Below are 12,324 nucleotides of genomic sequence, written 5' to 3'. Positions count from 1 at the left end.
GCGGCACCACCACAGTCCCCCCCCCCAACCCTGGCCGGAGCACATGGGGACTTGAGGAGCCGCACACACACTAAAGGGGAGCTGCCTGGGCACGTTGGAGCATGGGCGGGGCCATGCCTGGCTGTTTGGGGAGGTACAGTTTCCTGTAGCCTATGGGACCCACCGCCCATGGATTTCATTATTTCCATGAGTCAAGGTCGCAGACAAATCTGTGCTTAAGAATAATTTAATGGAAGGTTGCATGGCCCAGAGGATATATGAAGAAGGGATACAGAATCTTCCCTTTCAGGTCACCAAGTCAGCTCTGACCCAGGTTGGTAGCTACCAAAAGTCATGATGCTTGCTGGATGTATTGTATGAAATGAGTTGGTGGTCACAGTCCCATTCCCAGTGGATAGGTTCATATCTGTCTGAATAGCAAGGCCAGAAAGTAAATGGAGGCTGAACCATCAATACACAGATTCCTGCCAATCAGGGTGAGGAACTAAAACAGAGCAAGTTGGTGCAGCAGCTGTTCATGTTCTAATATGAACAGAATAGCTGCAGTGGCACTGTAGGACTGTCAAGAGTCCAAACCCCAAAACTATAGGCTTCTATCAGCTTAAAGTAAAACTATTTTTCAGTACAAACCACTCCATAGGCAAAAGGTGACACACTATCTCCTCAACAACCCTTAAAGGAGAAGGTAAGTTTTGTTCCTAGCAGCCAGGATGCAAAAGTATCTTCAAGTTTTCGCAAACCCCTTTCCCCAGGGCCTCTTTTATGAAGAATCTAGAACTTCCCGTCAGGGTTTCTGTGAGTGTAACCCCAGCTGGGGAAGCTTGGCCTATTTAAAAAAAAAAAAAAAATTGCTTTCAAGGCAAAATAGCTTGAAGGTTTTTCTCTGCATCTTCATTCAGGAACTAGACCCCTCTGCCCCTGTGTCACCTCCCCAGAATTTCCTTCAGCTGAGTTTTAAAGACATAAAACAGACTTTGTGGATGAGAAGTTCAAAATGTGAATGAAGCGTTCAGAACACCAGAAGAACCAGCCCTGGCTTTTCTGACTTATGCATGAAGGGTCTCCTAGCCCTGCCTCACTCCTTGCACATATGAATACATAATACACCTTTACTCCGGTCCAGTCATAGCGAAAGTGATAGCTCAAGGAGCAGCCATGTATAAGCACTGTCAGAGAAATAAAGGATTCAGTTGTAAGAATATTGCATCTACTTCTTCAGGGTAAACAGGATGCTGGAATGTGTGTGTGTGAGAGATGGAGGAAGTTCTTTCAGAATAGATAATGGGTCACCTGGGAAATGTATCTTGTATTTAAGGTAAGAGCATTATTAAATGGATCAAGTAGCAAGTGCGTGACTAGTTTATTTTAGGCTTTGTCTACACTACACAGCTTTTAGCGGCACAAAAGTCGGGCAGTGTAAACGCTGTTTGTCGGCACTTTTGCCAACAAAATACTTCCACCCCCTATGAGCGGGGTTTGTGTTGTTGACAAGAGGGCGGAAGGCCAGGCAGGTGGAGGAAACCCACGCACCCCGACCCCACTCTGCTGGAAGGGGTGGGGAGGGGCCTCCATGTGCTCTGGTCCAGGACCCCACAAAATGATGATCTGCCTCTGGCTAAATTGGGTGTCGGCTCCTTACTGCCCCAGTCTGTTAGTCACCCAAACAATCTCCTCTGAAGCTGTGCCAGCCTTTTCTCAGCCTTGCAGGTAACGTCTGGTGCCTCCCAGTCCCCAGATATCTCTCCAGCATCTCCCTGTAGTGTCCATATGGACTCAGGTGTGGGCAAAGGGATGGGATTCATCAGAGCCACGTGTGCCTGCCTGCTCAGGCACAGCCTTACATCTCTCCACCTGGGTCCCATGGGTGTGACTTGACCTTCTCTTGTTTGATCTGCCTGTGTTTGTCCTGGTCAGCAAGCGTCTGTTGCTCCAGCTCTGCCTCCTCACTCTGACACCTGGCCTCCCGCTTCCTCTCTCTCCTCCTCCATGAGCCGTCTTTTACACAAGAGTCTCCTCAGCTCTGGACCTCTCACCACTGCTGCTGTCTCTGCGGTGTCATCTGCTTGAACTCCTTCATGCCCGGATGGAGGAAAAGGGCCCTCTTCTGGCCCCGGTCTGTGCCATGCTTCGTGGCATGCAAGTGTCACCTGGCCACTAGCTCTGATTGCTTCTGATCAGCAGCTGATGGACCTCCCTTACACACACAACTTTTTGGTGAACTCAGTACATGCTCCTTTGCTCACCCTGCCATTTCTGCTGCTTTCTTCATCTTGTTCTATGGCCCTCTCCTGAAACCACCAGCAAATAACAAAACTGTAACTTTTTCTGTTTCCAAACTTCTCACTTGTGAACCTCTTAGAATCGAACATACCAGTGCTTGGAGGACAAGCAAATGATCTGTAAATCCTGTTCAGCTACTACGCCTTGGTGAGCCTTTCTCAGGGCACCCAGAACCATAGTAGAAATAGGAGCTGACACTGATTTAAGGAACGCACTACATTTGTCGCAATCACCATCAAACTTGCAGGTGGGGAGCTAAGGAGGCACACCTTGACTTGCATGAGCACATTCTGCACCTGCAAGGTGGCAACTTAACCCTGCGAGGTATGCAGGGTTCCCACTATCTCTGTAAGAGAGGTATTGGCCTTTGTAGGATCCATGCTCGCCATATCTGCTTTAGTTCCTTTATTGTTGATGGCTTTTTGTTTGCTCAAACTGTCAGACTGGGACATGGGAGATTGTGCCTAGTGGCTGGAGCTGGAGTCAGGCCTAGTGGTTGGAGCCACAGTTGATAGCCAGGAGTCAGGGCCAAGGCTCAGAGCCTGGTTATCTAGAGTGAGGCTGTGATGTTGCGCTCTATGAAAATTATGCTTATGATTGTGAATATGATGTAACTGGAATATGCTTTATGCAAAAGGTCTCTTGGAAGGCATCATTACAAAGGTTATAACCTACTAAATATATTCCTCCTATTTGTATGCATGTATCATTCTTGTATCTGAAGCTAGAAATATGAAGTATAACTCTGAGGTCCTATTGTAATTATGCAAAGTGTGGGCCATTAATGGTGGTTTAGAAACTTGATGGCTCCCATCGACCCAAACAATTGGTTGTAAATGGCCTTATTTACTTGAAAGCCTTCCTGTGTACGTGTGGGCCAACCCATGGGGAATGAGGTCTCAGACATGTGACCATGTCACCTGATATTTAAATCCATCTTAAATCTTGTACTTTTCCATTTAGAAGGAGGGGTGGGTGCCAAGAGAAACAAAAGATTCCCACCTTGTGCCAAAGCTATAAAAGGGGGTGGAGGAGGACAAAGGGGCTGCCATTCATGAGAACTCCTGCTTACCACCTGAGATGTCTGCTGAAACTAACAATGACTGTACCAGGGGAAAGGATTGGGCCCAGACTGGGAAGGAGTCTAGTCTGTGAAAGAAGCTTATTGCAACATCTTTGAGAGTGAGATATTACCTGTATCAGTTTCTTAATGTATTAGGCTTAGACTTGTGTGTTTTTGTTTCATTTTGCTCTGTGACTACTTTATTCTGTCTGTTATTACTTGAAACCACTTAAATCCTACTTTCTATACTTAATAAAATCACTTTTGTTTATTAATAAACACAGAGTAAGTGATTAATACCTGGGGGGGAGGGGCAAACAGCTGTGCATATCTCTCTATCAGTGTTATAGAGGGTGGACATTTTATGAATTTAACTTGTATAAACTTTATACAGAGTGTCAGCATTCTCCCCCCAACTCTGAACTTTGGGGTACAGATGTGGGGACCCACACGAAAGACCCTCTAAGCTTATATTCTACCAGCTTAGGTTAAAACCTTCCCAAAGGGACAAATTCCATTCCTTGTCCTTGGACAGTATAGCTGCCACCACTAAGTGATTTAAACAAAGACTCAGGACAGGGTCACTTGGAATCCCTATCCTCCCAAAATGTTCCCCCAAGTCCCTTCACCCCCTTTCCTGGGGAGGCTTGAGAATAATATACCAACCAATTGCCTTTAATGTAAATACAGACCAGACCCTTTAATTTTAGGACACTAAAATCAATCAGGTTCTTAAAAGAAGAACTTTATAATAAAGAAAAAAGTTAAAGAATCACACCTGCAAAATCAGGATGGAAGGTAACTTTACAGGGTAATAAAAAGATTTAAAACACAGAGGACTCTGGACTCAGCTTCACAGTTACAAAAACAGAAATAAAACTACCTCTTAGCATAGGGAAAGTTCACAAGCTAAAACAAAAGATAACCTAACACATTTCCTTGCCCTTACTTACAATTTTTGTAATCTTAGATGGATCATTTCAGGTATGTTTTCAGGAGATGTTTTACCTGCCAGGTCGGGGTGTGTGTATGTGTCTGTCTGTGTCTCTCTCTCTCTCTCTCTCTCTCTCTCTCTCTCTCTCTGTCCGGAGAGGGCACCAACAAAAAGAGCTCAGAGAAAACCTCCTCTCCTGCCCCAGATTTGAAAGTATCTTCTTTCCTTATTGGCCCTTCTGCTCAGGTGCCAACTAGGTGATTTGAGCTTCTTAACCCCTTACAGATAAAGCGATTTAGTACAGCTTCCCAGGAAGGATTTTATGTTACCCTTATCTCTGTTTATGACACAGAGATAAAACAGATTTATTTGGGATTTGGATTCCATTGGGTGCTAGGTGTCTGGGTGCTGGAGACAGGTAACTTGCTGAGCTGTTTTCAGATAGGTCTGTAGCTTTGGGGGCATGGCCCAGACCCTGGGTCTGTGTTGGGCAGGCTAGCGTGTCTTGGTCAACAAGGCAGGGTTCTGGAGGCCCAGGCTGGCATGGGTAATGGATTCAGAGATAATTCCAGCACGTGACAGGCCCAAGGGGATCTCTGTGACCGAACCCGTCACAGAGGCAAGGCTGGCTCCAAGGCAAGCACAGGGGCTCCCGCAGCCATGGGCGAATGCTTTGAGCAGCTGACAAATGACGACTGCTGCTGGGCTTAAGAGCTGGTCTGCTGACTCTTCCTGCCAATCAGGCAGCCTCCTGCAGGCCAGTTTTGCTCTTTATATTCCCTGGAGACTGGCTCAGCTGCAAGTCCTGATTCCTGACCCTCATAGGGTCTGTCCACACGCTGCAATTAAAACCCCCCGGCTGGCCCTTACAGCTGACTCAGGATCATGGGGCTTGGGCTAAGGGTCTGGTTAATTGTGGTACAGATGTTTAGGCTGAGGCTGGAGCTCGAATTCTGGGACCCTCCTCCCTCCAATCCAGTTCCTAGGAGCAGGAGAAGTGGTGGATGGGGGCTGTGACTCTCAGAATCGCTCAGTCCCAACAGGCAAAGGATTCACTGTTCTGCAACAGCAACGCCTATCAGGCCTGACAAAGCTCACTACACCTAACACACTGCTTTCATAGTACTTATCCAAAAAGTATATTGTGAGGCATCAAATGGAAACTTGTATCATAGTCAGTGTGATGTATGTCAGGTCAGGGTGTGCGGAGTTAGAGGTGCATACTAAAAATAGGTTCAAATTATGTAACTGGGTGGGGTTGATAAATGAGCTTTCTCTAGACAAAGGAATGTTGAGTTACCTGTCTGCCTAGGCTTCTAAGTTAAATTAAGCAGTGTGCAACCAACACAAGCCCTATTTGAATATTAAGTCAACAGGGAAAATAGGTTGGTGTGTGTGTGTGTGTGTGTGTGAGAAATCAAGAGGGGTGAGCATACTGAAATCTGAGCCCCAGGGGTCATCCTGACTCGAAACAAGAACAATGTACTTAGGAAATATAAAGGAGGAAGCAAAAGGACATTTTGTTATCCATTTCACTGAGCTACAGTCATTGCCGCCTGGTGCCTCGTGCTGCAGTTCCCAGCCCATGGGAGCTGCTGAGCTGGCACTTGGGGTGGGGGCAGAGTATGGGTAGGAGCCAGAGGGGGGACATACCACTGCTTCCGGGAGCCGTGTGAAGCCACGGCAGGCAAGGCGCCTACCTTAGCTCTGCTGCGCCACCAACCGGACCACCCCGTCAGTGGTACTGACCAGAGCAGCCAGGGTCCCTTTTTGACTGGGCGTTCTGGTCGAAAACTGGACACCTGGCAACTCTAGTAACTGCTATTCCTGCCAAAACTTCCTCACTTGAAGATAAATCCTACAGTCCCGAGTCAGGCAAAAATGCTATTGGTTTCCCAGGAGTTTTGGCTAAGCCTAAAGGCTGCGTGATTTTGTTGAAGTGTACTAGGGAATAAAAGGTCATTTCAAACTGCTTGCAACATGGCTATAGGCAACTGTGCTTGATTACCACAGCTGTTTTCTTCTTGATGCAGCGCTGGCTGGTGAAATATGTGCGGGGGGACAGCTAAGCTTAGAGTAAAAAATAGAAAGTGAAGTTAGTTTTAAATGTTGTGTTTCTTGCTGGCTGAGGCAGCATTTCCAGGAATCGAGCTGTTTATCAGAAAGTGGTGCCTTGAGTCGATCTTTGAGCCTGCTTGTAAACAGGCAGGTTTCCTCTGGAATTCCCCCTCCAGGGCAATGGGCCACAAAGGCCTTGCCCAGTCCAAGGTTATGCTTCCTATAAGCTCAGCAGGTTGGCTGCGTGATCATCAGGTCGCTGCAAGGCACAGTGTGCAAAGTAACCCCCCTTTTTATTAAATAGAAAGAGGGCTTCCTCTGCAATTACTCGCTTCCTGGCCTGCGGAACACCAGGCCATTTGCAGTAAGCATTGAAAAACCTCAGTCCATTTCCCAGTGGTCAGGTTTGTAACAGCCTGAGCCTATTCCTCTGGGGGAAAGGATAGCTCAGTGGTTTGAGCATTGGCCTGTTAAACCCAGGGTTGTGAGTTCAATCCTTGAGGGGGCCCTTTAGGGATCTGGGGCAAAAATCTGTCTGGGGATTGGTCCTGCTTTGAGCAGGGGGTTGGACTAGATACCTCCTGAGGTCCCTTCCAACCCTGATATTCTATGATCAACGCCAAGGATTGAATCAAGGTCCAACCACAGGTTCCTGCAGACCAGGGTGAGGCACTATAATGAGCTAGTGGGTACAGGAGCTATTCATGCATCTGTCAGAATTGAACCCCTGTAGGGTTATCAAGGGACCAAACCCCAAATGTCTTGGTTTCTATCAGCTTAACGTGAAACTTTTTCTCCACTCAAGCTGTTCTGAAGGGACAAGGTGAGGTATCAAACTCCTTTCCTTAGGGCCACGGTTCTTATATTACTAGCAATAAGGCTTTGCGTGGATGGTTTTAAACCTCAGGAGAGGAAGGGTGAGGCAGTGCTTAGGGTGCTAGCTTAGCGCTTGGGAGCCTTGGGTTCACGTCCTTGTTCACTTCAGACTCCCTGTGTGGCAGTGGCTAAGGGCAAGTCGACGCTACAGTGCTGTGTCGGCGCAGTTATAGAGCGTCTGGTGATGAGTGACTGTGCCGATGGGAGAGCACTCTCCCGTTGGCATAATTGCTGTTCTCCCACTGACATAGCGCCAGAGTGGACAGCGCTTTGGTCATTGTCTTTTGTATCCCTCGGGGGGATCTTTTTCACACCCCTGAGCGACGTAAGTTGCATCAAGGTAAGGAGTCGGGTAGACCAGGCCTAAATCTCCCGTGCCTCAGTTCTCTCTGTATAAAAAGGGGATAATACCACTGCCCTGCTTCCTGTGTGTGTGTGTTGGGGGGGTGTTAGGATAAAAAGGTGGAGATGCTCAGATCCTAAGGAAATGGGGGCCACATAAGTACCAACAAAGTTAGCTCTCCCAGGGTCCTTCTGTTACTGTGTGTGCATGTGAATAATTGGAAGTTTTCTATGTGTGAAAGTGCATTATGTTAACCTGTGCATTGAGTAAGGTGGGGCTGGTGGACCCTCCACACCCAGCAGGGCAAGATCAGGCCCATGGTGGTTTTATGTTTGTTGTTTGTTTTTTGAGGAAGTATATAATATTTCAATGCCGTGCCAGAAGATTTAGCCTTGTGACTCCCACTGGTGTTAAAGGAAGTGGCAGAGCTAAATTTGTACATGCTGAGCTGAATAATAAACACACCATACAAGGGTATATGTTTTCAAACAAATGTCAGTGACTTTCTTGCCAGCCAAGAGCCACTGCTCCTTCTAGTGGGCTAAGAAGGAAAATGTAGCAAACGTATTTGCTCAATCTGTCCCATCATAACGAAAGTGATAGTTAAAGGAGCAGCTACTTCAAAGCCCTCAGGATCAGTCTTTTCTAGAGGGTTCAGCCTTTAGCTTTCTTCTCAGAACTCTGCTCAGGGGACTAATTTACCCACTGTTCAGTGACTTGTGCGAAAAGGTAAGTTGTGTTACTGTGCACAGGGGAAATCAGAACTTGAAAAGAAGGCGTGTGACAGGTGGGGAAGCAAGTTCACAATGTGTATCGGACTCACTGTGTGGAAAATACAATGGAGATTGTGTTACAGGAGCGAGCAGCTTTAATTAGTGTGGCAATGCCTGTTTAGTTAAAAGGGGGAGTCAGACCTTTACATTCAGCTGGCTGTGGACTTTGCAGCTAGATGCTACTAACCCTTATGTGCTTGATTAGCTTGCAGTGTATCGAAACGTGCACGAACCTGGGAAGACATCTGATGCTAACTACTGGTGAGCTAAACCAGGCAGCTTGAAGGAGACGAGGGATGAGACAAACATCCTAAAAGTTAGTATTACTAAAATAAACAGTAATAATTGAGGTATTATTTACATAGCGCCAGGTGTTCAAGGGGCATTTTATAAACTGGTGGTATTGCTGGGAATACAAATCATCACTGGGACAAGGCAGTTCTTAATAAGGGGGACCCCATTTTTTTCTCCCTTAACTTGTGATAAGCGCTGTATTCACCCTGCATGCATTTGGTGAGAAAACCCATTCATTTGGATTCCCATTAAAAGCAAAACTTGCTTGCTTGGTCAGAACCCAGCCCAGAGGCAGCACCACTTGGCATTTAGTGCAGGTTCATTTCACTGGCAGGGTTTACACTTTGATCTGGATCTTTAGTGTCCGCCCCACCCCACAAATAGGGTTGTCAACTTTCTAATCACACAAAACCAAACACCCTAACCCCGCCCCTTCCCCGAGGCCCCGCCCACTGCCCTTCCCCTTCCCCAAGGCCCTGTCCCTGCTCACTACATTCCCCCTCCCTCGGTGGCTCGCTCTCCCCCACCCTCACTCACTTTCACTGGGCTGGGGTGCGGGAGGGGGTGAGGGCTCCGGGGTGGAGCCAGAAATGAAGGGTGCAGGGTGCAGGAGGGAGCTCTGGGCTGGGGCAGGGGGTTGGGATGCGGGAGGGGGTGAGGGCTCCGGCTGGGGGTGCGGGCTCTGGGGTGGGGCTGGGGATGAGGGGTTTGGGGTGCAGGAGGGGGCTCCAGGCTGGGGGGTGGGGCAGAGGGGTTCAGGGTATGAGAGGGAGCTCTGGGCTGGGGCAGGGGGCTGTGGGGAAGGGGAGCTGAGGGCTCCAGCTTGGGGTGCAGGCTCTGGGGTGGGGCCAGAGATGAGAGGTTCAGGGTGTGGGAGGGGGCTCTGGGCTGGGGCAGGGGTTGGGGTGTCAGAGGGGGTACAGGATCTAGGCTGAGGGTGTGGGCTCTGGGCTGGGGATGAGGGGTTTGGGGTGAATGAGGGGGCTCTGGGTTTGGGGGGATTGGGGCTGGGGCTCAGGGTTGGGGCACAGGCTTACCTCCGGCAGTCCCAGTCAGCAGCACAGCGGGGGGACTACGGCAGGCTTTCTGCCTGTCTTAACTCCGCACTGCGCCCCAGAAGTGGCCAGCCTAGGTCCGCCTCCTAGGTGGAGGCGTGGCAGGCGGCTCTGTGTGCTGCTCTTGCCCGCAGGCACTGCTCCCCCAGCTCCCATTGGTCATGTTTCCCAGCCAATGGGAGTGCGGAGCTGGTGCTCGTGGTGGGGGCAGCACATGGAGTCCTGTGGCCCCCCCCGCCTAGGAGCCAGGCCTGCTGGTTGCTTCCCGGGCGCAGTGTGGAGCCAGGACAGGTGAGACTAGCCTGCCTTAGCTCCACAGCACCGCTGCCCAGACTTTTAACGGCCCAGTCGGCGGTGCTGACCGGAGCCGCCAGGGTCCTTTTGCAATTGGGTGTTCCAGTCGAAAACCAGACACCTGGTCACCCTACCCCCGAACATAGAGTGATAGTCAGGGGTGGTGCCAGGCTTTCCTGGTTGCGGGGTGCTGTGGTGGGCCTTAGGGCCCCGTGGCAAGGTGGGGCAGCCCTCTTCGTGGCCCCACCCCTGCCGCTCTTCTCCTCCGAAGCTCCGCCCCCTGGCCCCATAGGATGGGGGGCCAGAGCTGGGCAGTGCTTGCAGTTGGCGGCAGTAAGAGCAACCTGGGGGGGACCTGGCTGGGGCCGGCAGAGCCCTCAGTGCTTGGGGAGCAGCGACCGTGGGGGATGGGGCCCAGAAGCCCAGGCTAGAGCATGTCATCAGATCTGCTGTGCGGAGCCCTGGACCCTCCCTGTGTCCCAGGCAGTGCAGGAGACACTGGCCAGAGGCTGCTCTCTTCAGAGCTGGGCAGCCAGAGAGCGGCAGCTGCTGGGGGAGGGGGGGGGCTAAAACAAATTTTGGGGTAGCTATAGCCCTCGCAAGCCCCCCCCACAAGCACCTCCCCTGGTGATTGTCTGCATGGTGCTGAAATCTGTCTACCAGGCAGGAGCATGTCTGGCGTGTGTAGCTGGCACGGTCAGCTGAGCAGTTGTACTCAACAGTGGGGAGCTGCTAGGTGGGCTCATCTAGCCGGGCAATCAGGACAAGGAATTTCAAAAATGTGTGTGTGGCTTTAAAAGGGAGGGGTCTTCCATTCTCCATGACCCATGGGGCGGGGAGTTCGCAAGGGTGACCAGAGCTGTCAGCATGGGCGCAGGAACTTGGGGTGCGGGAGGTGCTGCAGCACCCCTGGGCTCCCGGCTGCCAACCCCACGCGCCCAGGTCCCAGCTGCCAGCCTCAGCTGTGGGGATGGTGTTGGACAGGGGTAAGGGGGCTGGCTTTCAGCACCCCCACTATTTAAAATGTTCCACCGCCTCTGGCGGTCAGTGTGGGACGGCTGCTGGAGACAGTTACGGTCAACGTACGTAATGCTGTGTCTAGGCTCACAGTGCATCAAGCTCAGTACATTGGCCATGGCTGTACGCCACTTCAGGAGGTGATGTTATTAAGTCAGTGTAATAGGGCATTTACATTGGCAGGAGTCAAATTAAGGTGTACACACATGCACAACTAGGTCAGTGTAAGCTGCCTTGTGTCGACCTAACTTTGTAGTGTAGACCAGGCCTGAATGAGAAAGTCAGGAAGAGGAAGGAATAGGCAGCAGGAGAAGAAGGACTGGAAAAAAGGGAGAAAGCCAGGTGTCAAATCAGAGAGGAGTGTATGCGAAATGGCACGTTTGCTGTTACCCGCTGGGTTTATTTAAAAGAGAAAAGCAAATCAAATATGCATAACATCATTGAATAATTTTCTATTAATTGTCGTGCTGAGAATGTTCTGAATGTGTCTAGGTGGCGGAAGGCTTGTCTACACGGGGAGTTACTGAGGACTATTCCTGATTAACTATTTCTGATTCGCTCCCTGTGTGGATGCTCTTATTTGGGAATAAGACACTCTTAGGCCTGGTCTACACTACGTGTTTAGGTCGACTTTAGCAGCGTTAAGTCGAATTAAGCCTGGACACGTTTACACGACGAAGCCCTTTCTTTCGACTTAAAGGGCCCTTTAAACCGGTTTCTTTACTCCACCTCCGAGGGGATTAGCGATAAAATCGGCCTTAGGGGGTCGGAATTGGGGTAGTGTGGACGGAATTCGACGTTATTGGCCTCCGGGAGCTATCCCACAGTGCTTCATTGTGACCGCTCTGGACAGCACTCTCAACTCAGATGCACTGGCCAGGTAGACAGGAAAAGCCCCGCAAACGTTTGAATTTCATTTCCTGTTTGCTCAGCGTGGAGAGCACAGGTGACCATGCAGAGCTCATCAGCACAGGTAACCGTGATGGAGTCCCAGGATCGCAAAAGAGCTCCAGCATGGACTGAACGGGAGGTACGGGATCTGCTCGCAATATGGGGAGACGAATCACTGCTAGCTGAACTCCGAAGCAGTAAACGAAATGGCAAAATATTAGAAAAGGTCTCCAAGGCCATGAAGGACAGAGGCCATAACAGGGACGCACAGCAGTGCCGCGTGAAAATTAAGGAGCTAAGGCAAGCCTACCACAAAGCCGGAGAAGCAAATGGAAGGTCCGGGGCAGAGCCGCAAACATGCCGCTTCTACGCGGAGCTGCACCCCAGTGCTATGGACCCCAGTGCTATGGACCCCAGTCCATATCACCCCAACCGTGTGCTATGAC

The 12,324-nt window shown here is 50.1% G+C and overlaps 1 long non-coding RNA gene across 1 annotated transcript; it reads left to right on the top strand.

The window, feature by feature from the left end:
• Positions 1-8,168: 8,168 nt before the first annotated feature.
• Positions 8,169-12,092, top strand: LOC135877382 (uncharacterized). Its single transcript, XR_010561361.1, has 3 exons — positions 8,169-8,283; positions 8,533-8,643; positions 11,920-12,092. It is a non-coding gene; the product is annotated as an uncharacterized LOC135877382 (long non-coding RNA).
• Positions 12,093-12,324: the final 232 nt, after the last annotated feature.

Source organism: Emys orbicularis, chromosome 4, assembly GCF_028017835.1.
Source record: "Emys orbicularis isolate rEmyOrb1 chromosome 4, rEmyOrb1.hap1, whole genome shotgun sequence".
Lineage (NCBI taxonomy): Eukaryota > Metazoa > Chordata > Testudines > Emydidae > Emys > Emys orbicularis.
This window is presented reverse-complemented; position numbering and strand designations above follow the sequence as displayed.